Genomic DNA, 27,117 nt, shown 5'->3' with positions numbered 1-27,117 from the left:
TGGTATTTGTCCACATTTCTGTTCCATATCAGTAGTATAAGAGCAGTAAAACAATGACAATCTCCTCCAATTCTATGAAATTCCAACATTTGTAAAATTTTTCATAGGATTTCTAAGTCTAAGTATGGTGGCACATACCTTTAATCCCAACACTTGGAAGACAGAGAAAGACAGGAGGACTCCCATAAGTTTAAGGCTATCCTGTGACTTCTAGGCCAGTCAGGGACATAGAACAAACTGTGTTTCAAAAAAATTATAATAAACTAAAAGATTAACTTCTATTACTTTAATGCCAATTTTAAAAACAAGCTTGGAGACTAGAGAAGCAATTCAGCCGTTAAGAGCTCTTGCAGAGAGCCCAAGTTTGGTTCCCATCACACATGCCAAGAGGCTCACAACTGCCTGTAACTCAAGCTCCAAGAGGGGTCAGACTTCCTCCTCTGGCTTCTACGGAACTGCACTCCTAGGCACATAACCCACATATGTATATAGCATAATTAAAAACAATTAACATTTCTTTTTTTTTTTTTTTTTTTGGTTTTTTTTTTCGGAGCTGGGGACCGAACCCAGGGTCTAGGCAAGCACTCTACCACTGAGCTAAATCCCCAACTCCACAATAAACATTTCTTAAAAGAGAGAGCTAGCAAGATTCCGAGTGGGATGTGTTAGCACGAGCACTTCTGGTGCTGGTGCTGCGGCAGGGCACCTGCTTTAAGTTAATCTCAAGGTAAACTCATTCTAGCTCAAATACCAGGCTAACCAGGCTTTACAGTACGGCCCTATAGCCCTAAAAGATGTGGGGGAGGGGGAGTGAGAGACAGGTAACACAAGAGCTCACAGAATACATTACTACTTCAATTTCTTCATTTAAAAAGCAGTTAAGAAAAATATGAGAAAACTAATTTGCCAGTGTCTTACTTTCTTTGCAGAAAACAAAACAAATCTGACAAGGCAATCAAAGGAGTTCATACAATTACATTCACCCAGACAGAAGGAAAGAAGTTTCTTCAAGTGCTACAGATGCTTAAATATGAACCCTCTATTTTTCTATTTATTCTTCTCTCATATATTACATCCCAACCAGTTTCCCCCTCCCTCCTCTCCTCAGAGCCGCCACTCCTCCTCCTCCAGATGCACTGCTCCTTTTCCCTTCAGAAAAGGGCAGGCCTCCCAGGGATATTAACCAAACATAGCATACCAAGTTGCAATAAGACTAGGCACATCCCGGGGGGTTGGGATTTAGCTCAGTGGTAGAGCGCTTGCCTAGGAAGCTCAAGGCCCTGGGTTCCGTCCCCAGCTCCGGAAAAAAAATAACCAAAAAAAAAAAAAAAAAAGACTAGGCACGTCCCCTCATATTAAGGCTGTACAAGGCAACCCAGAAGGAGGAAAACAGTCCCAAAAGCAAGCAAGAGTCAGGAACAGGCCCCACTCCCACTGCTAGGAGTCCCACAAGAAGACCAAGCTACACAACTATAACCGACATGCAGAGGACCTAGGTCAGTCCCACACAGGCTCCTTGATTGCCAGTTCAGTCTCTGTGAGCCCCTATGAGCCCTGTTTAGCTGATCCTGTGGTTTTCTTGTGGTATCTTTGACCTTCTGGCTCCTACATCCCTTTCTCCCCTTTGTCAGGACTCCCCAAGCTCTACCCAATGTTTGGCTGTGGGTCTCTGTATCTGCTTCCACCAGCTACGGGATGAAACCTCTCTAATGATTATGCTAGACTCCAAAAATCCTCTCTTATATGAAGATTTTAGACAGTTATCTTAAACTGGCTCAAATATTACACGTCATTATAATTAGGGTTAATGTCATTCTCAAATAGAATCAAATAGTGACCAAGAATGTTTCAGGAGAAAACAGAGGTTATAAAAGTAAACTAGCAATTCTGGCATTATCACTCTAATAATACCAGACTTAGCATCAACTCTTATACTCATGTATTCCTCCTAACCTTTACAGAAAATACTGTGCCAAATAATAAGTTCTCCTTTCAACCCTCAACACTGTCTTCTCTAACCTTTAACCAGCTCTTACAATTGATCTACCAGGAATTTTTGTGCCTTGGACTTAAAAAAGAAAGGCACACAGGAAAGGGTTTTTGTTGCTGGGTTTTTTTTGTTTTTGTTTTTGTTTTTGTTTTTTTCCGGAGCTGGGGACCGAACCCAGGGCCTAGCGCTTGCTAGGCAAGCGCTCTACCACTGAGCTAAATCCCCAACCCCAAGAAAACAATTTTTTAATATGTTTTTTAAAGTGTAAGTGTATTTTGCCTGAATGTGTGTCACACCATTTATGTGCCTGGTACCTAAGGAAACCTGAAGTGGGCATCAGATCCCGAGGCTAGAGTTACAGGTAGTCATGAATGCTGGGAATGGAACCCAGGTCCTCTGAAAGAGCAGCATGTGCTCTTAACTGCTGAGCCATCTCTCTGGCCTGGCCTAAATTTTTTTTTTTTTTTTTCCCGGAGCTGGGGACAAACCCAGGGCCTTGCGCTTCCTAGGCAAGCGCTCTACCACTGAGCTAAATCCCCAACCCCCCTAAATTTTTTAAAAGCTAATTCTTTAGCCTTTAAATTAAAGAATGCATTAGCCTAAATGAAAGAACCTATTTTCTATATAAACAAATACTATGACAAATTTCTAAGAAAATAGATTTGAAGCTCTCTCTAACCAACAGCTGAAAAGTATGATGGGAGAAAAAATAGAGAATTCGGAGCCAGAAGTCCTGGAATTTAGGGTCCAGATTCTGCACTCACGTTTTGTATAATTACCTCATTTCACTTCTTCTTACTTACAGAATGGATAAAAAAATAAAGTAGAAATATCGCATGGGCCAGCAAAATGGCTCAGCAGAGCAAAGTGTCTCCTATCACCCCTGACTGCCTGAGCTCAATCTCTGCAACTCACGTGGTGGAAGGAAGACTCCTGCAAGCTGTCTTCTAACCTCACATACAGTCCATACACATGGATTCACACACACACACACACACACACACACACACACACACACACTCACACACACACACACTTGCTCTCACACGCGCACATACACACACACACACATTCACACACACGCACACACATACACATGCATGCATGCACGCACGCACACACACATGTTCCCTCTCTCGTGCACACACACATTCACAAAAATAAATAAACACTTTAGACATAATGCATAGTAAACATGGTGGCATAGGCACGTACGCTCAGCACCTGAAAGGTGGAACTACAGAGCAAGAAAGATTTGATCTCACATAACGGAGGATGAGGTGTGGGAAGGAGGAAATATATAACATCTATTATGTAAGCCATTCATTTTCTGATTTTTTTTTCAAGATAAGGTCTTGCTAGGTAGTACCTGGCTAGCTGATACTCACTATATAGCCCAAGATGGTCTCTAATTCAGGTCAGAATTCCTGTTACAGCATCCCAAGTTTATGCCACCACATCCGCATTCATATAAATTGTTTCTTAGAAAACATAATTAGGGCTGGAGAAATAGCTCAGTGGTTAAGAGCACTGGCTACTCTTCCAGAGATCCTGAGTTCAAGTCCCAGCAACTACATGGCTCACAACCATCTGTAATGAGATCTGATGCCCTCTTCTGGTGTGTCTGAAGACAGCTTCAGTGTACTCATATACATAAAATAAATAAATAAATCTTAAAAAAAAGAAAGATATAATTATAGTGGTTAAGTTCATACCTTCATTAACTGTAAGACTATGTAAATTACTTCCTTTCTCTGAAACTCAGGTTTCTCTAAATGTGAATAATAAGGATTAAGACAAATATTTTATTTGGCACAATGCCTGGGAGACAGCACAGTATTAGCAGCATCATTATGATCACCTTTGGCTTATTGCTGAATATAATAAATATAAAAATAAGGAAGATAAAAATCAGTCCTGTTTGAAGAAACAAGGTAGTAAAATGAAAGTCTTCATTTGGGGGAAGGGTGGGTTCTGTTGTTGTTTTGACATAGGATCTTATCTTACACAGGCTGGCCCAGACTGTGCCTTCACAGTGATCCTTCAGTCTCAACACCCAAATGCTGGTATAAATATGTAACATAAAAATTCTTATAAAGAAAGAACTATACAAACACTGTTGCACATGAAGTTCTTACAACAAAGTAACTCACATGCATTCAAATGGGCCTGGTAAAACTCATTTCCTTAATCACTAAACTTCCTTTCTACAATGAGTATAAAAACAATGAGTAGAAGAGAGAGATCTAAATGTGCTATCTCAGAAATCATATAAAATGTAGACTTGTAAACTGCCTGGAAGTCAACAGTCATATCCTAATGCACACTAGAGAAAGCAACGACCCACAACATAATGCCGTCACGTTTAATAAAGAAAAAATGACTCCGCTGGAAAAATATGCAACGAAATCCAGAGCCCAGAGGGCTTCATACAGAAAAATCCTTAACCAATATATTAGAGCATTCAGATACATCAATAATTAAGCACGATGACAATCTGGGTTGATATCCCACTAAGGCAAAGTATCATCTGCATTGCCAAAACACTGCAAACACAATCAATTTTTAGGAAGCAATACCCTGGATATGACTGCATAAAATTAAGCCTTCTAATCTTCGAAAACAGATGCCCCATTTGCCAACCACCTGCACCTCTTTTTATGTAAATATACCAACATGTCTCACCTGGGGACACCACTGGATTTGTATGTAATAACTGTTAACTTCTGTGCATAAGCCTAAAATATTTAAAACTGGGGTTTCGATGTGAGTGTCCTCATTTAGACACTCTAGCTGCTAACTCATCGCTCTCTACAACCAACACTGCATACATTACCCAGGGTCTGAAGTTTTTCTAAACAGGGAACTTCTTCCTTCCTTATTCCATGGATCAAGGTTATACCAGTCCAAGTTCTACCTTACAAGTCCCCTTTGCCTAAGTCACATGTGCCCCTCTCCACTCCGCTCCACTCACTCCCTTTGACCACAATTATGGTCATTCATCAAAATGTCCCCTTTACATACTTCAAGTGAAAATTTTAATACTCTTCTTAAGGTAGTTGGTAGTGAATTTTCACTAAACACCTACTTGAAGCACAAGTTATAGAATAATCCTAAATTATTTAGCGTTTTTCAACTTCAAACGCATTTTCATTCCCGTTATCTCATTTGATCCGTACTATCCATGGGAAGTCAACTACTATTATCCCCATCCCAAGTTTCAGAGAAAGTTGGTTGTCCCAAGAAACCCAAAGTAAGTAACATAGCCAGAATTTCAACCAAGTTCTTGTCATCACAAACCATTCCCCTTTCCACATACAGTCTCCTGACCAAGAAGTAGATGGTGAACCAGGTTTCTAAATTCCCCTTAAACAAATTAACTAACTACGGAAGCAAGCACCTAGAGAAAAATGAACTCTTACTAGTTTAATGGTGTCAACATGCAAAGATAATAGCACTAGAAAACACACATTTCTTTTGTTTTTTGGGGTTTTTTTGTTTGTTTTGTTTTTTTGTTTTTGTTTTGTTTTGGGGGTTTTGTTTGTTTGTTTTTGTTTTCATTTGGTTTCTCAAGACCAAGTTTCTCGGGGTTGGGGATTTAGCTCAGTGGTAGAGCGCTTGCCTAGGAAGCGCAAGGCCCTGGGTTCGGTCCCCAGCTCGGGGGGGAGGGGGGGAGGGGGGAGGGGGGACCAAGTTTCTCTGTGGTGTAGCCCTGGCTGTCCTAGAAATCACTCTATAGACCAGGCTAGCCTGGAACTCAGAGATCCACCTACCTTTGCCTTTGGAATGCAGGAATCAAAGGTATGTGCCACCACCACCTGTTGAAGAAACCCATTATTTTTTTTTAAGATGTATTTATTTGTTTTATAGAAGTACACTGTAGCTGTCTTCAGACACACCAGAAGAGGACATCAGATCTCATTACATGTGGTTGATGGGAATTGAACTCAGGACCTATGGAAGAGCAGCCAGTGCTTTTAACCTCTGAGCCATCTCCCCAGCAAAGAAACCCATTTCTTTTTTTTTTTTCTTTCTTTTTTTTTTTTATTAACTTGAGTATTTCTTATTTACATTTCGAGTATTATTCCCTTTCCCGGTTTCCGGGCCAACATCCCCCTATCCCCTCCCCCTCCCCTTCTTTATAGGTGTTCCCCTCCCCATCCTCCCCCCATTGCCGCCCTCCCCGAAACAATCACGTTCACTGGGGGTTCAGTCTTAGCAGGACCAAGGGCTTCCCCTTCCACTGGTGATCTTACTAGGCTATTCATTGCTATCTATGAGGTTGGAGCCCAGGGTCAGTCCATGTGTAGTCTTTAGGTAGTGGCTTAGTCCCTGGAAGCTCTGGTTGGTTGGCATTGTTGTTCATATGGGGTCTCGAGCCCCTTCAAGCTCTTCCAGTTCTTTCTCTGATTCCTTCAATGGGAGTCCTGTTCTCAGTTCAGTGGTTTGCTGCTGGCATTCGCCTCTGTATTTGCTGTATTCTGGCTGTGTCTCTCAGGAGAGATCTACATCCGGCTCCTGTCGGCCTGCACTTCTTTGCTTCATCCATCTTGTCTAATTGGGTGGCTGTATATGTATGGGCCACATGTGGGGCAGGCTCTGAATGGGTGTTCCTTCTGCCTCTGTTTTAATCTTTGCCTCTCTATTCCCTGCCAAGGGTATTCTTGTTCCCCTTTTAAAGAAGGAGTGAAGCATTCGCATTTTGGTAAGAAACCCATTTCTTTCTTTTTTTTTTTTTTTTTTTTGTTCTTTTTTTTTCCGGAGCTGGGGACCGAACCCAGGGCCTTGCGCTTCCTAGGCAAGCGCTCTACCACTGAGCTAAATCCCCAACCCCAAGAAACCCATTTCTTAAATGAGAAAACTATTACAGCATCACTTGGAATAGTGAATCAGGAAGACGGAAGACAACATTTTCTGAACCCTCACCTTATACAAATAACACAGCTACCATATTATTACTGTAGAGTGAGTATTATCCTTACTTTGCAGATGAGCAATAAGGTTTATTCAAGCATTAATACTTTGTTCCCCAACAACAGATAAGAGGCTTATCAAAAACTACGCTATAGAGGCTAGAGAGATGGAAAGAACACTTTTTGCCATTCTTCCAAAGGACCTAGGTTCAGTTCCCACCACTCATATTAGATGGCTCAAAACTGCCTATAATTCAATTCCAGGGGATATGATGCCCTTTTCTTACCTCCGCAGGCACCTGCACACATGTGATACACTTACAAACAGTAATGGACATACACATATATGTAAACTTTAAAAACATAATAAAACTGCCTACTAAGCAGAGTCAAGATGTTTGAAAACAGACTTCCTAGTTCCCAGTATTGAGGTTTTTTGTGGGGTTTTTTTGGGGGTTTTTTGTTGTTTTTTTTTTGTTGTTGTTGTTGTTTTGTTTTGTTTTTTAAGAATTCCCAAAAAAGGAGCTGCAGAGATGGATAAACAGTTAAGAGCACAGATTGCTTTTCTAGAGGACTATATTCAACTCCCAGCACCCACATGTCAGCTCACAACTGTCTATAACTCCAGTTCCAGGGGATTCGACACCCACACTCAGAAAGACAGACATACACACAAAACCCCAATTCACATAAAATAATGTATTTTTTAAAAGAATTCTTTAGGGGTTGGGGATTTAGCTCAGTGGTAGAGCGCTTGCCTAGCAAGTGCAAGGCCCTGGGTTCGGTCCCCAGATCCGAAAAAAAAAGAAAAGAAAAGAAAAGAAAAAAAGAATTCTTTAACAGCATTCCTACAAGCTGTGGTTCTGTGGGTAACAGTGCTTACTATATAGACATGACCTGTATTCAGATCCCAGTGCCCGTGTAAAACCAGCATCCAATACCCATGTTAACTGAAGATGGCAGGGTACAAAGAAAGGTAGATCCTGGGGTGGTCACAAGACAACCAGCCTTGCTAGAACAAAGAGCTCCAGATTCAGCGAAAAGCCCTGTCTCAAAAGTCTATTAGAAACTTGAATATGGGGGCTAGAGAGAAGGCTCAGAGGATAAGAGCGCTGACTGCTCTTCCAGAGGTCCTGAGTTCAATTCCCAGCAACCACATGGTGTCTCACAACCACCTGTAATGGGATCTGATGCCCTCTTCTGGTGTGTCTGAAGACAGCTACAGTGTACTCACATACATAAAATAAATAAATAAATAAATTTTTTAAAAAAAAGAAACTTGAATATATCTTCAGGTGTGTCATACTATAACTGAAAATCTAGCATGAATGTTGAATTTGGTAAAAAGGCTGTCACCACTTGCCTGGGATACCTTAATTTAGTTACTTCTCTGACTAAGTTTTCTCTTTTCTTCCTTAAGGTTTTCGTATAGGTAAGTGGGAACAATGCCTACAACCTCTCAGGATTCTCTTTAAGATTTAGAGATAATATATATGAACCACCCAGGGCAACATCTAGCACATGGTAGCTAGAATCCTCTCTTGCCCTCTGTGAATTTTCCCAGCCAAAATACACAGCTGAAAAAAATTTTTTTTCACAGCTGAAAATTTAAAGCACAAACACAATATTCTAAATACAAAATAGATTGCTTGGTATTATGGAAAATAAATATTTAGGTGATTTAAACTTTTAATTTCCGTCCGATATTCTGGCTTGGTGGAGCGGATGCTTAATGATCAAAATCAACCTGCCGTGAATCACTAACCCACACCTCTTCCCTCTTCAGAAGATCCTCTAGGTACCTAGTAGCCACCTGCCAGCCCCAAACTAAAGAAAATTGGCTCTGCTTTGGGCTAATTACCCAACCCGCCTGAACAATGTGGAATAAAGGGGATTGTCAGCCTGAATGTTAGTGACATTACCCACAACAGGAGACCAGAAAATCCAAATACCACCAGGCAGTTATTTCCATGAGAATGAAATCACAATTTATGAGCCCTGCTAATTATACCATTGTTAAAACAAACATCCCATTGAGGCCACAGCTATCAGATAAATGGCTTTATTGTCCCCATTGTTTCATCCACTGCCACAAAGAGGTGCAAACTGAATTGAGCAGTTACTAGAAGCAGTAATTTCTAGGAAATTACAATGCAGACCTCCATCTTAAGGCTCCTTTGTGCGCAAGTGTACATGCTCCAGGGGGAAAGGTGAAATGAAGAAGCAACTGCTCTTCATCTGCCACCAAACTCAAAAATGCTACAGCCCGACAGGAGAATTCACCAGCCAGCTTTCCCCTGCTTTGTTTTTCCTCTCAGCAGGTCATTCACGGGAGCCCAGAGGAAGAATCTTAACTGAGCAAATCACCCTATTCACTAGGAAACCTTTACAATCCTCCAACCCAAATAAACACAGAAGAGACGAGAAATCAGCCCCTGGTTTCCTTGGCTCACAACAACACAAAGTACCTCAAGCTAGAGCACTAAGTACAGAAGTATAGCAGAGGCCCTCCCTATTATTAATAAGGAAAGACAAAATCCCTTTACACTGTCAGCATCACACACATGAAGCTGTAACTCCAGACTTCGACGGCCTGAGACACACTACCAATAGCTATTTTGTGCGCATGTGCATCATGGGAGGAACAGGCAAAGGGAAGGACTCGCTGAATGCACAGATACCAGCTTTGGAAATGGAAGAAATGCAGCTAGCATTTGCTACATGGCAACCACTGCACACAGTAGTCCTGCTCACAACCCTGACGTAGAACGGATACGACCTTACGGAAAGATAAGAATTTAAGATTCAGAAAAACAAAGTCACTTACCCAAAGTCACAGAGATCCTAAAACTAAGATCTGAGTTAAATAAACATTCTCTGGTTTTAAAATTATAAACACTCTTCAAAACAGGGCTTCTCTGTGTATAGATAGCTCTAGCTGTCCTGGAACTCGCTCTGTAGACCAGGCTGGCCTCAAATTCAGAGATCAACCTGCCTCTGGCTCCCAAGTGCTGGGCCTAAGGTGTGTGTCACCACTGACTGGCCAAGAGCATTCTTCACTTTTGGACTGAACTACTGAATTCATTATAAAGTTCACTTTCTAAAACCAATTTATAAAGTGAAGATGGTCATAACCTCAGGCTCACAGATTTCATTATTACCTCAGGCTCACAGATTTCATTATTTCCTCAGGCAGAATGAAATCTAAACCTTAACTGAACTCTTGCACTACAAGCTCACTGCTTATGCAACGTTATCATAACGCCAGATTCACATCTAGGTACAAAGACTCAAAAGCCTGCTTGAAGTCCTTTGCTTACTAATGAAGAAGACCTGTTCGTAATTAATAGCATGTGGGACATTGGGCATGGAGAGGACACCAGAAAACCTCACAGGGCCTCAAGCTACTTAAATCTAAACGTTCCTGCTTCAAAACACTAAAGCTGGTTCACAAAACAACATGAGCTCTAGATAGCACTGAAACCCTCAGTGTCCTTTGGGCCACCAAATGAAGACATGAAGTGGTAATGCTGGCTCCTGGGGCTTGAGATCTCCTAGACATTGAACACCATGCCACCTCTCAGTGTCAACTCTCCCTAGTACTTCTCAATAGTGTTTGAGCAGGTGGTAGCATCTTCATTTTACAGATAAACTACAACTGAGAGATAAAGTAACAGTATGAGTGCTCACTGGCATAACCTCAAACCACTGTTAAAGCTGCGGCATTAGAAAACACATCAGCAGCTGCTTGAGTTGAGGGCAGAGCAGAGGGGAATGATTTTAAAGAAACACCAGGAAAGTTTTAGAAGAAGGTAAATATGCTCACTGTCACAACTGTAGTGGTGCTTTACCATGAGCATAACCAGATGACATAAATTTATGTCATTTCTTGTATTTCAGCTTTACCTCAGTGAAGCAGTTTAAAGGAAAACATATTCACACGCGTACACCATGTGTAGACACACGACCACACATTTGCTTTTTCACTAACCACTGACCATCACCTTATAGTATCAACCTTTAAATACCACCTGATTACAGATATGCCAAGCCAATGAACTATTTCCTTAACCAATAGCTTCTATTGTATTATTTATATTAATAATATATCATTGGAAGTTTTAAACACTTATGAATAACAAGTATTTTTCTAAACAGTAAGTTTTAGAATACATTTTCATATGAATGTAATGTTAACTATAAAATGTGACTTGGTCAAGGAATAAAAAGTAAAGGCTTTTATATCACACAAACCTGGAAATGAACTCCACACTTGAGTCCTACTGGGAGATTTAGTCAAGTTCCTAAATTTGTGTCCAGTTCACATTTACAAAATCAAAACAAGCAAAACACATGCCTATAATCCCAATACTCAGACAGGGAGAGCAGATTTCTGAGTTTAAGGCCAGTCTGGTCTACAGAGTGAATTCCAGGCCAGTCTTTCTTTTAAAAAAAAAAAAAAAAAGTGAGAGTGGTAACAAGCAGGCTACTGGTCTCGCACCGTTCTCGCTGTGTATGCAACCAAAAACAAGGAAATACAGGGTCTGGTGAGGATTTGCTTCCTGTCTTCCAAAAGACTCTTCTCGGCCCCCTCCCACAGGAGAGAACAGAGACAGGGGCATGCTCCTTAGTATGTCTGCTTATGAGGACACGAACACATCATGAGCTTTCTGCAATCAAGATCTAATTACATCCCAAAGGCCTCATTCCGAAACCATCGCATTGGGGATCAGAGCCTCGGCATGAGAACGTGGAGGAAGCACCAACAGTTAATGGAACTATCATTTATAGGCAATCATGCCATGCACCAAGCACTGAAGTAACCACTTCATTTCATTTAATCCTCACAACAGCGCATAATGTAAATACCACTATATCCTCATCTAATAAAGTCATAAAAAGATTAAATCACTTTGAAGGTCACACATCAAGTAAATCCAACAACTGGGATTTAAACTCATTTGCAAAATTATTCTGATGAATAAACTCGAATGATATAAAATACTATCAGTATCAGTATCAAATAAATAATAGAATTTCTACTTTCCCACCCCAGGCTGAGAAGCAAACCCAGACCCTAGTGCTCTATCCCTGAAATACATTATAACCCCCACCTTTTTTTTTTTTTTTTTTGAGATAAGTTTTTCCTTCGTAGCCTAGGCTAGCTTCAAACTCATGGTCCATTCTCTTGCCTCAGCTTCTCAGGTGCTGGAATTGTAGGCATGAACTACCTACCATTCCTAGTAACCTCTTTTATTTAAACCAAGCTTCACTAACGAAATCTAGTGTATGAAAAAGAGAAAGTTGATATTTCATAAATTAAATTTTTAGCTTGTTAAGATTAATCATATGGCAAGGCAGTGGTGGCACATGCCCTCAGGAGGGAGAGACAGGTGAATCTTTCTGAGCTCAAGGCCAGCTTAGTCTACAATTTGAGTTCTAGGACAACCTGGGCTACATGGAAAAAACCCTATCTCAAAAAAATGGGGAGAGAAAAAAAGATTAATGGTAGGTATTTCATCTAACTCATCCCTAGTTCCTAGGACTATGATTTTTCCAGTACAGAAAAAAAAAAAAGGAATTCAGAGATGTTAAACACTCAGTGGTGGTAGAAACAAAAGCAGTATCACCAGACGCAGGTAGGAGTTAGAACCCCACTTCCTCTGACTTCTAGCATGAACTGAAGACTGGGGGCTGTCCAGGGACCCTCCAGACCTCTGCTCTGGATCGGAACCTTCATGGATTGAGCAGCCTCTCCAGTGTGAAGACCACCACTGTTGGACTACCCAGAGAATATCGTGTAAGCCAATCTAAGAAACCCACTTTTAATATATACTCAACTGGTTCTGTTCCTCTAGACAATCCTAATATACCCCAATAAAAAATAAGTCTGGGACCCAGCAGTGGTGGCCTTTAATCCCAGGAGTTGAGAGGCAGAGGCAGGAAGATCTCTGTGAGTTTGAGGCCAGCCTTATCTACAGAAGAGTTATAGTAGCCAGGGTTACACAGAGAAACCCTGTCTCTTAAAGTCAATGAAAAGAAGCAATGGAACCAACTGTGAAAATGCACAAAAATTAAAAAGAGAAAAAAAAAGCCCTATTCACTTTCACTGAAGGAATGCAATGCTTCTGATGAAGGCACAAAGACTATTAATTTAATAATCTCAGATCTCAATCCAGAGCTATACATCTTTTCCACTCTGTGTGAGAAGACAAATGCGAACAGTCTTTGCTATGTAACAGCACAAGGACTGACTCAGAGGCTCTAATGCACCGTGCAACGGAGTTGCAAGCTGAAATAGCTGCTTTTTTTCATAAAACTCCATTTTCACTTGAACAAACAACTGGCAGACAAACCATAATTATTCAGTCTTGGATGTTTGGCAGACACTTTTTCAAAAATGAACAACGTGAGACTGTCACTCAAGGAAAACAACTGTCAGTATCTGTTGCCCATGATAAAATCTGAGCCTTCAAGAGAAAATTAGAAAAGATTTGTCTGAGGGGATCAGTAGCAAGATTAATAAACGTCCCTTTTTTTTATATTATATAGTAGAAAACATCAACCTTTTCAGAAGATCTGAATGACTTGGTGCCACTGGCTGAGTTGTGTAAGCCCCTCTAAAATTCATGTTGAAGCTTTATATCACAATAAAATAGTACCTGAGATAGTCACATTTAGATTGTTTATAATGGGGTTTAGGTGAGATTGAGGGTACACTAATGAAATTGGTACACTTACTTTTTTTCATTTTTGGTTTGGTTTGGTTTGGTTTGGATTTTTGTTGTTGTTGTCATTGTTTTTCCAGACAGGGTTTCTTTGTGTAGCCTTGGCTATCCTGAAACTCACTCTGTAGACCAGGCTGGCCTCAAACTCTCAGAGATCCACCTGCCTTAGCCTCCCAAGTACTGGAATTAAAGGCCCACACCACTACTGCCAAGCTGAAACTGGCACCCTTTTAAGGAAGAGATACCAGAGAGAGGGCCATGGTGTCACATGCCTATAATCCCAGCACCTGAGAGGCAGAGGCAAAAAGATCAGCAAGTTTGAAGCCAAACTAGGCTACATGAGACCTTGTCTCAAAAAAATAAAAAAGGGGCCTACAAGATGGCTCAGTGGATAAAGATCCTTACCACCAACCCTGACAACCTGAGTTTGACTCTGGGAACATACATAGGAGAAGAAAACCACCTCCTGAAAATTATCCTCTAACCTTCAGATACACAGACATTTAAGACAGGCATGATATAGGCAGATGAACATCTCTGTGAGTTCCAGGCCAGACAGGCTATATACATAATCAAGACCTATCTTTTTAAAAAACAAAACAAAACACACAAACAAAAAACAGACAAAAGAAAGAGATAGACACCAGAAAACTTGACTATGTTCTCAGGAAAGCAAATAAGCACACTCACCATTACCACCCACATGTGTGACTACACAAAAAGAAGTAGCCACTTACAAGAAGATCCTCATCAAAAAACTAACCTAGCTGGCACCTTGAACTAGATTTTTCTATTCTCTAGAACTATGTCTAGACACTTTTCTGCTGTTTAAGCTATCTGGTTCCTGATATGTTGTTATGGATCAATATTTTTTAAATAACCAAAGCATACTAACAAAATCATGACTGGTTTAAAGAACTAGCAGTCAAAGTTCAAAGCAGACAATTAGATTTTAATGTAACAATTAAAATTTTCAAAAAACAGGCCTTAAGAAAATACAGTTGGCAGATGGGCACTGGTGCCACACACCTTTAATCCCAGCACTCAGAAGACAGGTGGATCTCTGAGTTCGAAGCCAACCTGGTCTACAGAGTGAGTTCAAGGACAGCCAGGACTATACAGAGAATTCTGTCTTGAAAAAACAAAAAGGGTAAGAAGAAGCTACAGTTGTCAAACTGTTCTATAGTATCAGGAATATTGACAGCTATCTAAGAAATAGATTAAAAGGAATTCTGGGGCTATTTGCTTACTTGCTTGGCTGTTTTTACATAGGATCTTCTGTGTAGCTCAACTCAACACCTCAAATACTGGCGTTACAGCGTTCTTTCCTTTCCTACCCCAAATACCTATCTGGGACTGGATTTTCTTTATATATGCCATACAAAACAGTCAAGGGCAATGGACTAAATTCAGAAGCACATAACAATCCAGACAAAAATTCAAAACATTAGAAAAAACGTTTTTGCTTATTTTTTCTAAACTTGCTATGGAAGGTAGGACAAACTAGAACTCATCTTTCTGCCTCTACTCCCCAAACCCTGAAGTTACAGGTGTGCACATGAGAGCCAGAAGAACTTCTTTTCAATTCATGGTTTCTACATAAATATACAACCCCTGCTATAGACACTCGTGCCCTTCAAAATTCCTGTTGAAACTTAACCCCCATTATAGATGGTGGGGTTAAGAGTTAAGGAGATGATGGAGTCCTGACCACTCCACTCCTGTGGAACAGAATTGAAATCATGATAAAAGAGTCTCTTACACCTAATTCTTTAGACCCTTCAACCCAAAGAGGACACAGCTTTGGTCCCTTCCAAAGGACACAACAACAAAGAATCATCTTGGGAACAAAGAAAGTTTCTTTCCCAAACACCAAATCTGCTGGCATCGGGATCTTAGACTTCCTAGCCACAAGAATTCTGGGATATTTATATTATTTATAAACGATCTTACGGGACTTTTTACAGTAAAAGGCAGACTACAGTGCCAACACCTACCTGTGCATACTGGCTACCTACAGGAAGTCAGTAACACTGGCCCAGAGTGTGCTAGGGCTTACTTATTTTAACACTTTCTTGGGTAATTCTAATTAACAACCAAGACATTCGGGAAGTAGGAACAGTTTAAAGCCAGGATTCTTTACATACGGTAACCTTAAAAGAACAAGGAATTATTTATTAGGGTTGTTTTGTTTCCCAGGAGCGCTGGAAATCAAACACAAGGCTTTACACACACTAGGCAAAGACTCTGCCACTGGATGTCCTCAGATGCAGACCAGAAGCTTTGGAACCGCAGACCTAGTTTTGTTTTGTTTCTTTGCAACAGGGTTTCACTCTGTAGCTCTCAGTGGCCTGGAACTCACAGAGATCTGCCTGCCTCTGCCTCCTGAATGCTGGTTTAAAGGCATGCACTACCCTTGCTGACTGTTTCCAGTACTAGCTTTTCTCTTACTAGCTATGAAACCAAATGTAAACTACCTAATCCCTATGGGTCAAAAGTGGGCACAATTCTCTATCCAGTAGTAATGTAAAGATTAAGCTATACATGAAAGACAAAAACATCTAACGTATTGCCTACAACTGATACTCAACTATCAAGTTGTTTTGGCTACCTTTAGCTCCTACTTATCTTAAAGTGAAAACAGTGCCACATAAACAATGTATGTACTATAAGTTGAGGGATAATTTAATCGTGTCTGCAGCAGTATAAATAGCACATTTACATATTTTATTTGCAAATATAAACTATATTCCAAGGTCATCACCTTCACCTTCACAAAAGTCACAACTGAGTAAAGGTAAAGACAAGAAGAACTAAACTGGGGGCGAGAAAGATGGCTCAGTGGTTAAGAGTACTTGTTGCTCTTGCAGAAGACTCTGGCTCACCCAATGGTGGTTCACAGCCATCTATAACACTAGTCCAAGGGGATCCAACACCTTCTTCTGACCTCTGCAGGCAAACACTCATTATGTATAAAATATTTTTAACTAAAAAAATAAATAAAAAGTCCAGACACAATGAGGCATGCCTCTAATCCCAACACTTGAGAAGCAGAGGCAAGTGGATCTCTGAGTTATAGGTCAGCTTGTTCTACATAGTGAGTTCCAGGACAGTCAGATAGAGAGAAACCCTATCTCAAAAATAAACCAGCAAATAAATAAATAAATATTAAATAATTAAATTTTCCTAAAGTCAGGCAATCACTGTAACAGACATGCACTAGATGTTCTCTGGAAACAGAATAGGGGCACTTTGTTGTTATGACAACCTTAACTGTTCTCAAAGATTTATTTTGCTTTATTTTATTTTTTTTATGAGTACACTGTCACTGTCCTCAGACACACCAGAAAAAGGCATTGGATCCCATTACAGATGGTTGTGAGCCACCATGTGGTTGCTGGGAATTGAACTCAGGACCTCTAGAAGAGAAGTCAGTGCTCTTAACCACTGAGCCATCTCTGAAGCTCCTCAAAGATTTCTTTTTTTTTTTTTTCAGAGCTGAGGACTGAACCCAGGGCCTTGCGCTTGCTAGGCAAGCGCTCTACCACTGAGCTAAATCCCCAACCCCTCCTCAAAGATTTCTTAAGGAATATCATGTAATGCAAAAGAATGAGCAAAATATGACACATCAACATAGCTTAGCAACTACAAGGCACTTGGTAACCAGTGCTATGAGTGAGGAGAGATAAACCAGGAACATACACTATACTGCTGGATAGGCATAGATCATAGACACCCATGTTGTATGAAGGAGCCAAGGGAGAGACATAAATGGGAAAGTGACAAGAATATAGCCCATTGATCTGTGTCTTGAGTAACCCTATGGATAGGTGGTAATTCCTTTAAGTTAGGACAAAAACAAAGAATCAAGCATTTTTAACTGTTTGGGGTAGTAAGTATAAGAGCCAGAGGTCAGAAGTAGACAGCAACATGAGTTGTTTTGGAGACACCGAACTGAGGATGCTGGATGGCTATAATGGAGGTGGAAGAGAGAGAGTCAGAGATATGTTTGAAGCTCAGGAAAGGGCTCTGAGCTGGAGAAAGAAATTTGGCAGCCATTAACATATAGACAAGACTACTCACAGAATCAAAGAAGTCAGTCCAGTGAGCCAGGAAGCCAACCCTAAAAGAAATCAATGCTCATACACAAAAGACAAAAAGATAACTAAAAAGAAAAATATCAACACTTACTAAAAGGCAGAAATAACAAAGATTTCTGTCGTCTATGTCAGCTATTTTCACAAGCCCTGAGAGGCACAGTGGCACATACCAGAACTTTGGAGGCTAAAGCAGAAGAAACAGTGCAAACCCCAGCTAGCTCCATCAGCCTGATAACCTGAGTTCCATGCCTGACACCCAAAAAATGGAAAAAGGAAAGATTCCTTCAAGCTATATTCTGACTACCACCGTGCACCATGACACAAAGACACTCAACATCCATACATGCAAACACATTAACTAAATAAACTTAATTTTAAAAAAAAAATCCTGTTGGGTATGGCAACCAGTAACTTTAATCCAGCACTTCAGGAAGCAAAGGCAGACAGATCTCTGTGAGTTCAAGGCAAGTCTAGTCTACACAGAGTTCCAGGACAGCCAGGGCTACATACAGGGTGGAGGGCACTGCCTCAAAATACAAACAAGTAACAAAAAATGCTGCCCCTGCTAAACAGCAAACCAAGAAGAGCAAAAAAAAAAAAAAAGTATAAATAAAAATTAAGGGGGGTTGGGGATTTAGCTCAGTGGTAGAGCGCTTGCCTAGCAAGCGCAAGGACCTGGGTTCGGTCCTCAGCTCCAGAAAAAAAAAAAAAGGAAAAAAAATTAAAAGACATGAACAGTAGAAGCTCAGGCTGGATAAAAAGGTCAACAGAGTGCTTGCCTCGTCTGTGTGAGACACCCTGTCCAATTATCCACATCAACAATAAATTAGCAGTTTTGAGCTGGATGTTGTGGCACAAGTCTACAACCCCAACAGTTAAAAGGTGGGAAATACTGAGTAATAAAAAGTCTCGGGCTGGAGAGATGGCTCAGGGGTTAAGAGCACTGACTGCTGGGCTGGAGAGATGGCTCAGAGGTTAAGAGCACTGACTGCTCTTCCACAGATCCTGAGTTCAAATCCCAGCAACCACATGGTGGCTCACAACCATCTGTGATGGAATCTGAGGCCCTCTTCTGGTGTGTCTGAGGACAGCGACGTGTACTCATATAATAAATAAATCTTAAAAGAAGAAAATAAAGTTATTTCTAATCAAGAAAAAAAAAAAAAAAAAAAGAGTACTGACTGCTCTTCCAGAGGTCCTGAGTTCAATTCCCAGCAACCACATGGTGGCTCACGACTATCTGTAATGGGATCTGATGCCCTCTTCTGGTGTCTGAAGACAGCTACAGTGTACTCATATAAATAAAATAAATCTTAAAAAAAAAAAAAAAAAAAAAAAGTCTTGAGAAGCAGCTCACAAATAAAATCAAAATATCAGTAACAATAATAGCTACTATAGTAAATATCTATTGTGTGTGTCCATGTTCCAGGTACTTCGTCCTCATTTATCAACCCAACAATGAGTATTAATTCCCTCCCTCTTCAATAAGTACAAACAGTCCTTCTCACTCTATTACTCTGTAATTATTACAGAAGCCAAAAAGGGAAGTAGCTATATTTGTCAGAATGATGGCAAACAAACAACATATATTTCCCACTTCAATAAATCCTTAATTTTTTTCATTTTTAACTATCAAGTACATTTAATGTAACATCAGATCCCATAAGTTCACTAGGCAGGGATCCTCTAGCCCTTTCTCCATCCCACTATAGCTAACAATCCTTAAATTTCAAGGGAAAAACCAGGGAATAGCTTTCATGTTTGCCCCCATTCTACTGGAAGAATCTTTAAGATAGACAATAAACCAAGTCTAACAAGCTTTTAATGATGTATAAGTACCTTGCTTCCAGTTTGCTAGATAACATTTTTTTTTTTTTCGGAGCTGGGGACCGAACCCAGGGCCTTGCGCTTCCTAGGCAAGCGCTCTACCACTGAGCTAAATCCCCAACCCCGCTAGATAACATTTATATAATCCTTTACAACTTAAAAATTTTTCCAGGGTTGGGGATTTAGCTCAGTGGTAGAGCACTTGCCTAGCAAGGGCAAGGCCCTGGGTTCGGTCCCCAGCTCCGAAAAAAAGAAAAGGAAAAAAAAAAATTTCCAGCCAGGTGGTGGTGATACATGCCTTTAGTCCCAGCTCTTGGGAGGCAGAGGCAGATGAATCTGAGTTCAAAGTCAGCCTAGTCTATGTAGCTGTTTCACAACAACTTAGGGCTACACAGAGAAACCTGTCTCAGAAAAACAGATAGACAGATATATGATAGATAGTAGATAGATAGATAGATAGATAGATAGATAGATAGAATATTTTCCATTATTTTATCACTTGAGCCTAAATTGATGAGTAAATTAAGTGAAGCTTTAATAGATCATTAATGAATATAGATTACAAATTTCTTGAACAAACATATCTTCGCATTCAAGCTACTAAGTTTCTATTATGTGCAGCTAAGAATTTCCTATTTGTGGTATTCTATCTCTGTATTCAGATGAAAGATAGTCCCACACAGAGATAAAGGCCAAAGTAGCAGGCAGGTTGTCTATGTGCAAAAGGGAAGATGTATAAAAACATAACTAGAAAGGTAGAGTGAGGGCTGAAGTCCTGAGTTCAATTCCCAGCAACCACATGGTAGCTTACAACCATCTGTAATGGGATCCGACGCCCTCTTCTGGTGTGTCTGAAGAAAGCGACAGTGTTCTTACATACATAAAATAAATCTTTTTTTAAAAAAAAGAAAGGAAGGAAGGAAGAAAAGTAGAGTGAGCCAAGAGTGTGGTGCATGCCTATGATCAACTGAGGCAAAAGAGGATTTCATGTTTGAGATCAGTCAGAACTAGCAAGTTCATGTCAGTCTAAAACACAGAGAGATGTTTTCTCAAAAAAATAATAATAACCGTTTGCCAAAACATGACAAGAAGCTTCAAGCTAATGTAGCAAAGAATTAGAATCTAGGGCACCTACAATTCCTGCCCATGACTCCTAAAGAGAGCTCACAAACACTACTTCCACAACCACCACTCATCATTTTATGGAAATAAACTGTGACTGACTTACATTTGAGTAACTTGATCATCCATAAAGATAAATTTGCTTCCTTTCTATCTAGACTACCCAGATTCTTTAGTATCTGCATACATGCACAATAGAATATTTTATGAGCCCTGGGTTCAGTGTTTGAATAGATACCTAACCTGAGGGAAACTCTGATCTGAAGGGAGGAAGTACAGGTAAGGTGATAATACACCTTTTCCCTTTTTACTTTTTGTTATTTCCTATTTATATCAAGTATGCTTATTATTATAACAATAAAACACATAAAGCTTTCTATAATTAAAAAATAAAAATAAGGCAGAAAAGAAAATATAGGAAAGGAAAGATTGTTTCACATAAAATTCAGGAAAATTATTACTTCTAATGGAGAAGAAAGATTTAATCAGGCAGGAGATAGGGCCACCCAAGAGGCTTTAAAACACTAACCCCTGGCAGGGGTGATCTTTTGTGGCACAGGGTTTTGCCTGGCATGCTCAAGGTCCTAGATTTAATCTGGATGGAGATAGGAAACAATCGTGACAAAGACAAAGACCTCTGATCCTATAACTTGAATTCAGCAGGCTAAGGCAGGAGGATCACTATTGGGCTACAAAACAGGACACCATCTTTAAGTAACAAAAGTTGTAGGAATCTCCTTTTCATCAAGTGAGGTAGTGAGTACACAAGCCTGAGGGCTTGTAATCCTTTAAATTGTGGATCTATGCTAAACATACCTTTATACATATGAACCATTTCATAATTTAAAAAGAAGATATGGTCAGGGTTTGGGAACCAGAATTCTAGGAAATAATGCAGACTCTGCCATTGATCTTTTTTTTTTTTTAAGATTTATTTATTCATTTATTATATATAAGTACACTGTAGCTGTCTTCAGATACACCAGAAGAGGGCATCGGATCTCTTTACAGATGGTTGTGAGCCACCATGTGGTTGCTGGGAATTGAACTCATGACCTCTGGAAGAGCAGTCGGGTGCTCTTAACCGCTGAGCCATCTCTCCAGCCCTCTGCCATTGATCTTTAACATTATATTTAAGGCTGTATCCCTTAAACAGTTTATTCCTCACAACAGTATTGTTTTTATTTGCTCAATCATGAAGCTAGCGGCTAACTTCTTTTTGACATTTAATGAACTGTTTAAAGTTCCCAAACTATAAACATACAAACTGTAGATTAACTGTGGTTTCATAATAATGTAACGTAATAACTTCTTTATAAACAAAAGAATGCCATAATACGAAGAACACAGTGGCAGGGTAGCACAGCTCTTCAACATGCTAGCCTCTGCCTATCTCTCTATGATAATAAAAACTAATATTATTTTAATGTACACTATACAACACATTGTGCTAAGTGCTTTCCTAAATCATTCTCCAAGACAACCTTAACGAGGTTGATTTTATTATCCTCACTTTATAGATAAGTTCATTGCGCCCAAGGTCACACATTTTAGTAATGGGAGTAAGCTTCAGACCCACACTTTACCCACCACACTCATTTTGTCTCGCTTCTAGACTTAAAACAGCCTGTCCTTCTCATGACACCGAAAGCTCCCTGGCAACTGCCTGTTCATCTCCATCTCCCCTAGCACTGAGCAGACATTAAAAAACGGTGAACATACGTTTCACATATACACACAATGTATTTAAAACACGAACTCATCAGTCTCCTTTGATGGCCTTCGCAAAGTATGAATGCTTTGTTTTGTTTTGGCATTTTAACCACAATTAAACACACAAGTCTAGACTGTCAATGTACTCACAATGTTATGCAATCATCACCACTAAGTATAAAAAGGGTTTTATGAGGTTGGGGATTTAGCTCAGTGGTAGAGCGCTTGCCTAGTAAGCACAAGGCCCTGGGTTCGGTACTCAGCCCCGAAAAAAAGAAAAAAAAAAAAGGGTTTTATGACTTTACTGAAATCACTCCACTTTCAAATGTTGGAATCAGGATTTGAAGTCAAAACCCTCGACTCCTCAATTCCTGGGCTCTTCATTTTACCCAGGCTACCAATCCCTCTACCCGTTCTCTACTTTTTACCAGTGTCTGCTTCACAACTGCCCAGGTAAACCATGACTATTGGAAAAATAAATCCACCCAAACAGCTCTCCCACCTGATTTCTTATTTTGAGATTTCAAAATCCAGGACTTTACCATGACCAGCCCATGTCCAGAGCATGCCTGCAAATTCACAAAAGCAAGGTCTGGACCCCAGAGTAAAGTTATGAGGAGAAAGGCCCTCATTGGCTAGATTACACTCTCAATGAATTACAGGTAACTGCTCAAGCTTGAATTTATTTGGTTTTTCTTGTTGTTGTTGTTGTTTGTTTTCAGTTTACATTTGGTTTGGTTTGATTAGAATATAGAAAGCGTCCTTTAAAAAAAAGGGACATTTCCAATTCCAAGGATAAGTCCACCCTCTAAATGGGTATTTTTATGTGTTAAGCTATGAAAACCAAGGAAAATGCTTTGTTTTCTAGCTGAACACTAGAACTTTAACAGAAAAAAAAATTTTTTTTAATTCCCATTGATATCAATTTTATCTTCTTTCCATTTCTCCTCACTTTTTCCCTAGACTATGCTCTAATCAACAGCCACTTCAAGTTTAGCATATCACAGTTAATGCAATTAAATCCGAAAGCTGTTTCCCTAAAGATGTTCCCTCTCTTCACATTCCTCTGGGCCTTCCAACCACAAGCATAAACTCGTCTCTAAGCTTCAAATCAAATTTCTGATGAATAGATGGGAGTTATTCTCTTGTAGTGAATGCAATGTGTCTACATCAACAGCATCCCCTTAACAATAAAATATGGCTGTGTATTAGACTTCATTTATTCACACCTGACAGAATTCTGATCACTTGAATTTCTTTAGAAGAAAATTCAATCTATAGAAACAGCCCAATTATTTTAAATCCTATCATGTAATGTCAAGAGAATCAAATGAAAAATTCCATCAGTACCAAACCATCTCACCAAAGAATGAATATTTATTACATTTCCATAGTTCCTGTCTTCTCTCTGTTTACATAAAGCGGCAGTGCCAAGACTCATCTCAGGATTATTAGCCAGCAATACAATGATGGGCCCAAATGCCTTGCAAACCAGGACACCAATAAATGGAGTCTTCAAGCAATCAATTTTATTGGGGGGAGGTGGGGCTTGCTAACCTCTTTCTGCACACACATACCTTGCCTGCCTAGAAAATAAATTCAGTCTTCCTATTCGTTAATCACTTCTCAAGCAAGAAGGCACCCTTAACAACCTCAAGTTCATCAGAGTCCTTTTAAATTCCGAATTCTAGGACTAGTTTCAGTGTACCAAGGGGGGGGGGGGGGGAGAAAGCAGAGACAGTTTCACCTTCTCCCACCTTTCCTTTAAGAGTGGATCTCCCCTCTAACCCCCAACTTTCCCTTTTAGACATAGGAACTGCAAGACTCCCCACTCTCCTTTAATTCTACCTTAAATGGTTCTCTCAAAACTTTACCCTTGGGGCTGCTATTTCCAGACAATTCCAACATAAAACAAAAAGGTCAAACTGACAGCATAAGATATCCTCTAGGAGAATCTTTAATGTTCCTTCTCTGTCCCCTGTGAAGACCCTTCTAATGGCCTTGTTATTGTCTCTCACCACAGCAGCCCGATGTAAATGTTCTAACCCCTAAACCTCTGGTGTGTCGAAGGACATCTTAGTCCTTCCTTTCCTAAATAAACCAACCCACTCCATGGGAGACATTAGGTCTCCCAGGCCTTAAATTTACCCTCTGCCACCTCACCGCAGGTAACCAGCTCATCACAGACATGACTTCTGCGAGACTGGTAGCGAGATACTATCCCTAACCCTGCTCCACACCTGCCACAGTTCTTCTAGTTGAGTCCAGCTGAGTAGTCTCACATACCCCCTACCTCCAACTTATGCTCAGGGGAGCCACCTTGCTCCCTCCAGAGACTCTAAACTCATCCTAAATCCTTCCCCACTGAGCCCTCATCCCCAATTTCAATCCCTGTCTTCCTGTTTGGGGCCCAACTTGCAATTCCCTCCCTCCTGTCAGCTTACCTCACCCATCTCCAGTAGTTGGAAATCTCATCACTCCCAGCCCAAATTCAAACCTCCAGCAGCCTACCTCAAGAAAACCCCAAACAAATTCTACCTCTTCTGTTCTCTCCAAGCCCAAGCTATTTCTGTAAGTAGTCATAAATTCCACCATCCCCAGAAGACAACAGCCCACTTCAAGCTCGGGTCTCAACCCATGCCAAACCCCTCACCCCCAGCTCCTACCATCTCCATCTTCCTTCCCCAAGTCCCACCTTCCAAAATTAGCACTCCCCAGAGTCCCATCCAATGTTTATATCTCACTGGCATTGAAATCATCTCCTTAGCCCCCACCCCGTTCTGATCCCAAGCTGTCAACTGCTTCAGGCCAACCCCAAATCATCACCTTCATTCAGTCCCCTCCCCCATTAAAACACATCCCACTCCAATCTCACCTTCCACCTCGCCCCAAGACAATCCCAAATTCCACCTCGGTACCCCACACACCCATGCTCCTATCCCAGGTCTGGTTATCCCTCCATGTAAAGTCGTCCCCCCTCACCCATCCACCCCCCGCTACCCTCCCCTGACCTGCTGGTGTCCCACCCTCACCCCACCCCCAGCCCGCGTACAGACAAGTCTCCCCCACCAGCCCGCCGTTCCATCGCCACCTCGGTCCCCTCCCCCCAGCCGGCGCGGGGGCCCTACGGCCCCCACCCTCGTTCTCCCCGGCGCCACCAGCCCAGGCTCCACGGGAGCGGGCCGGGGGCCAAGGGGGTCTCCTCACCGGCGAGCTGCTGCAGACGAAAACCGCGGCGGCCGCAGCAGAAGCGGCGATGCCCTTGTCTTCTCTGAAGGCTACAGCGGCGACGCTCTCGTTCCCTCGTCCGTGTCCAGTAGGGTGGTGGATGGCGCGCAGGGACCGGAGCCTCCTCCTCCTTCTCTTCAGCTACTCGGATCTGAATCCTCTGCAGTAGCCGCGGAGAAACCCGACAGTGGGGGAAGGGGACGCTCGGTTGCAGGCAAGAGAGGAGGAGGCGGAGGGAGGGGGCGGGGGACCGCTGAGAAGGGCGGGGGAGGAGGAGTCGGCGCGCTGTCCCGACACGTCCCACAGCCTCAGAGCTCTTGGACTACAACTCCCGGTGTGCTCTGCTGCGGCCCTGCGCGGCCTGGATCTCCCAACCCTGCGCCGGTCCTGGACCGCACCCTCTTGGGTCACAGACAAGGGAATGAAGCCGACTCCCACGGGATTTTGTAAACTCAAAGACCTCTTAAGAGAGAAGTCGGATATTTCTGCAGCCTCATCTCCATGAAGTAAAACTCTCTACGTCTCCAACCTACACTTGCAACCCCTTCCGCCCGAGGGACTACACCTCCCAGCATGCCGCACACAGCTTCCCATTCCCTCCTTCCGGACCCCTCTCAGACACGGTACTACAGTTCCCAGGAGTGTGATCCTTGCGAAATGCTGGGACATGCAGTTCTCAGTCCTTCCTCCATGTTAAGAAAAAAGAAGTGAAAGGGAGAAAAGGGGGAAGGACTATTCCAACCCACTGAGCTTGGGCCTAGATTGGCTACCTCACCTGTAATTCTGTACTCTTCTCGCGATCTCCGTTTGTCACTGTCTCGCTAGAACTAATGCAGCAGCTGCTTCACTGGCATCCCTGAAAATCAGAGGACGATTCTCCAAATTGAATCTTCCTGTAAAAAGGACATTTGTTTACATTTACATTACTTAATAAGTATTTAATTTGCAAAGATGATCGAAATTTTTAGAAAACAATGCCCACGGTTATTATAGGAGGTTGTTGAATATGAGTTGAGGAGAATGTAGACATTCATCGATAGGGGGCTGATTTAATAAATAGTGATGCATACATTCAACGTAATGCTAAGCAGCCATTTAAAATGATGGTAAATATCTTTAGACATGAAAGGTTTTTCACAATTTCTTGTCATCTTGTCAGAGGGGCAAACTGATTGCAAAAACAGCATGATTAGACAGCTTCAATTTATTTGAAGTTCGAGAATATAAAAGCATAAGGATTTCAGGAAAGAGATTCTCCAAAATGTAACCAGCGATTATCTTTGAGAGAGGATAGTTAGGTTTCAAGTTTCCCTTATCTTTATATTGCCTGAATTGTTTAAGGAGCACACACCATTTTTTTAAAACCTGAAGAGCTATTTCATATACATATACATACGTATGTACATACATACATACATTTATTTCAAATACAACAACCTCTTGTTTTCCCACCTAGAAACTTTCCTTGGGTCTTCGTTGCCTGAACGGTGTTTCAG

The 27,117-nt window shown here is 41.2% G+C and overlaps 1 protein-coding gene across 6 annotated transcripts in view; it reads right to left on the bottom strand.

The window, feature by feature from the left end:
* The window catches only part of Fam168a (family with sequence similarity 168, member A), a 139,267-nt gene extending 113,455 nt beyond the window's left edge, over positions 1-25,812 (bottom strand). For 3 of the 6 annotated variants that reach the window (XM_087570598.1, XM_087570609.1, XM_087570631.1), the window contains exons 1-2: positions 25,601-25,774; positions 5,764-5,808 (exon numbers count right to left, since the gene is read on the bottom strand). The gene's annotated coding sequence lies outside the window, so the exon portion shown is untranslated. 6 annotated transcript variants of the gene reach the window in all.
* Between the last annotated feature and the right edge of the window lie 1,305 nt (positions 25,813-27,117).

Source organism: Rattus norvegicus, chromosome 1 (assembly GCF_021556685.1).
Source record: "Rattus norvegicus strain SHRSP/BbbUtx chromosome 1, alternate assembly SHRSP_T2T, whole genome shotgun sequence".
Taxonomy (NCBI): Eukaryota; Metazoa; Chordata; class Mammalia; order Rodentia; family Muridae; genus Rattus; species Rattus norvegicus.
The sequence above is the reverse complement of the archived record's forward strand: the minus strand, read 5'-3'. Positions and strand labels throughout refer to the sequence as shown.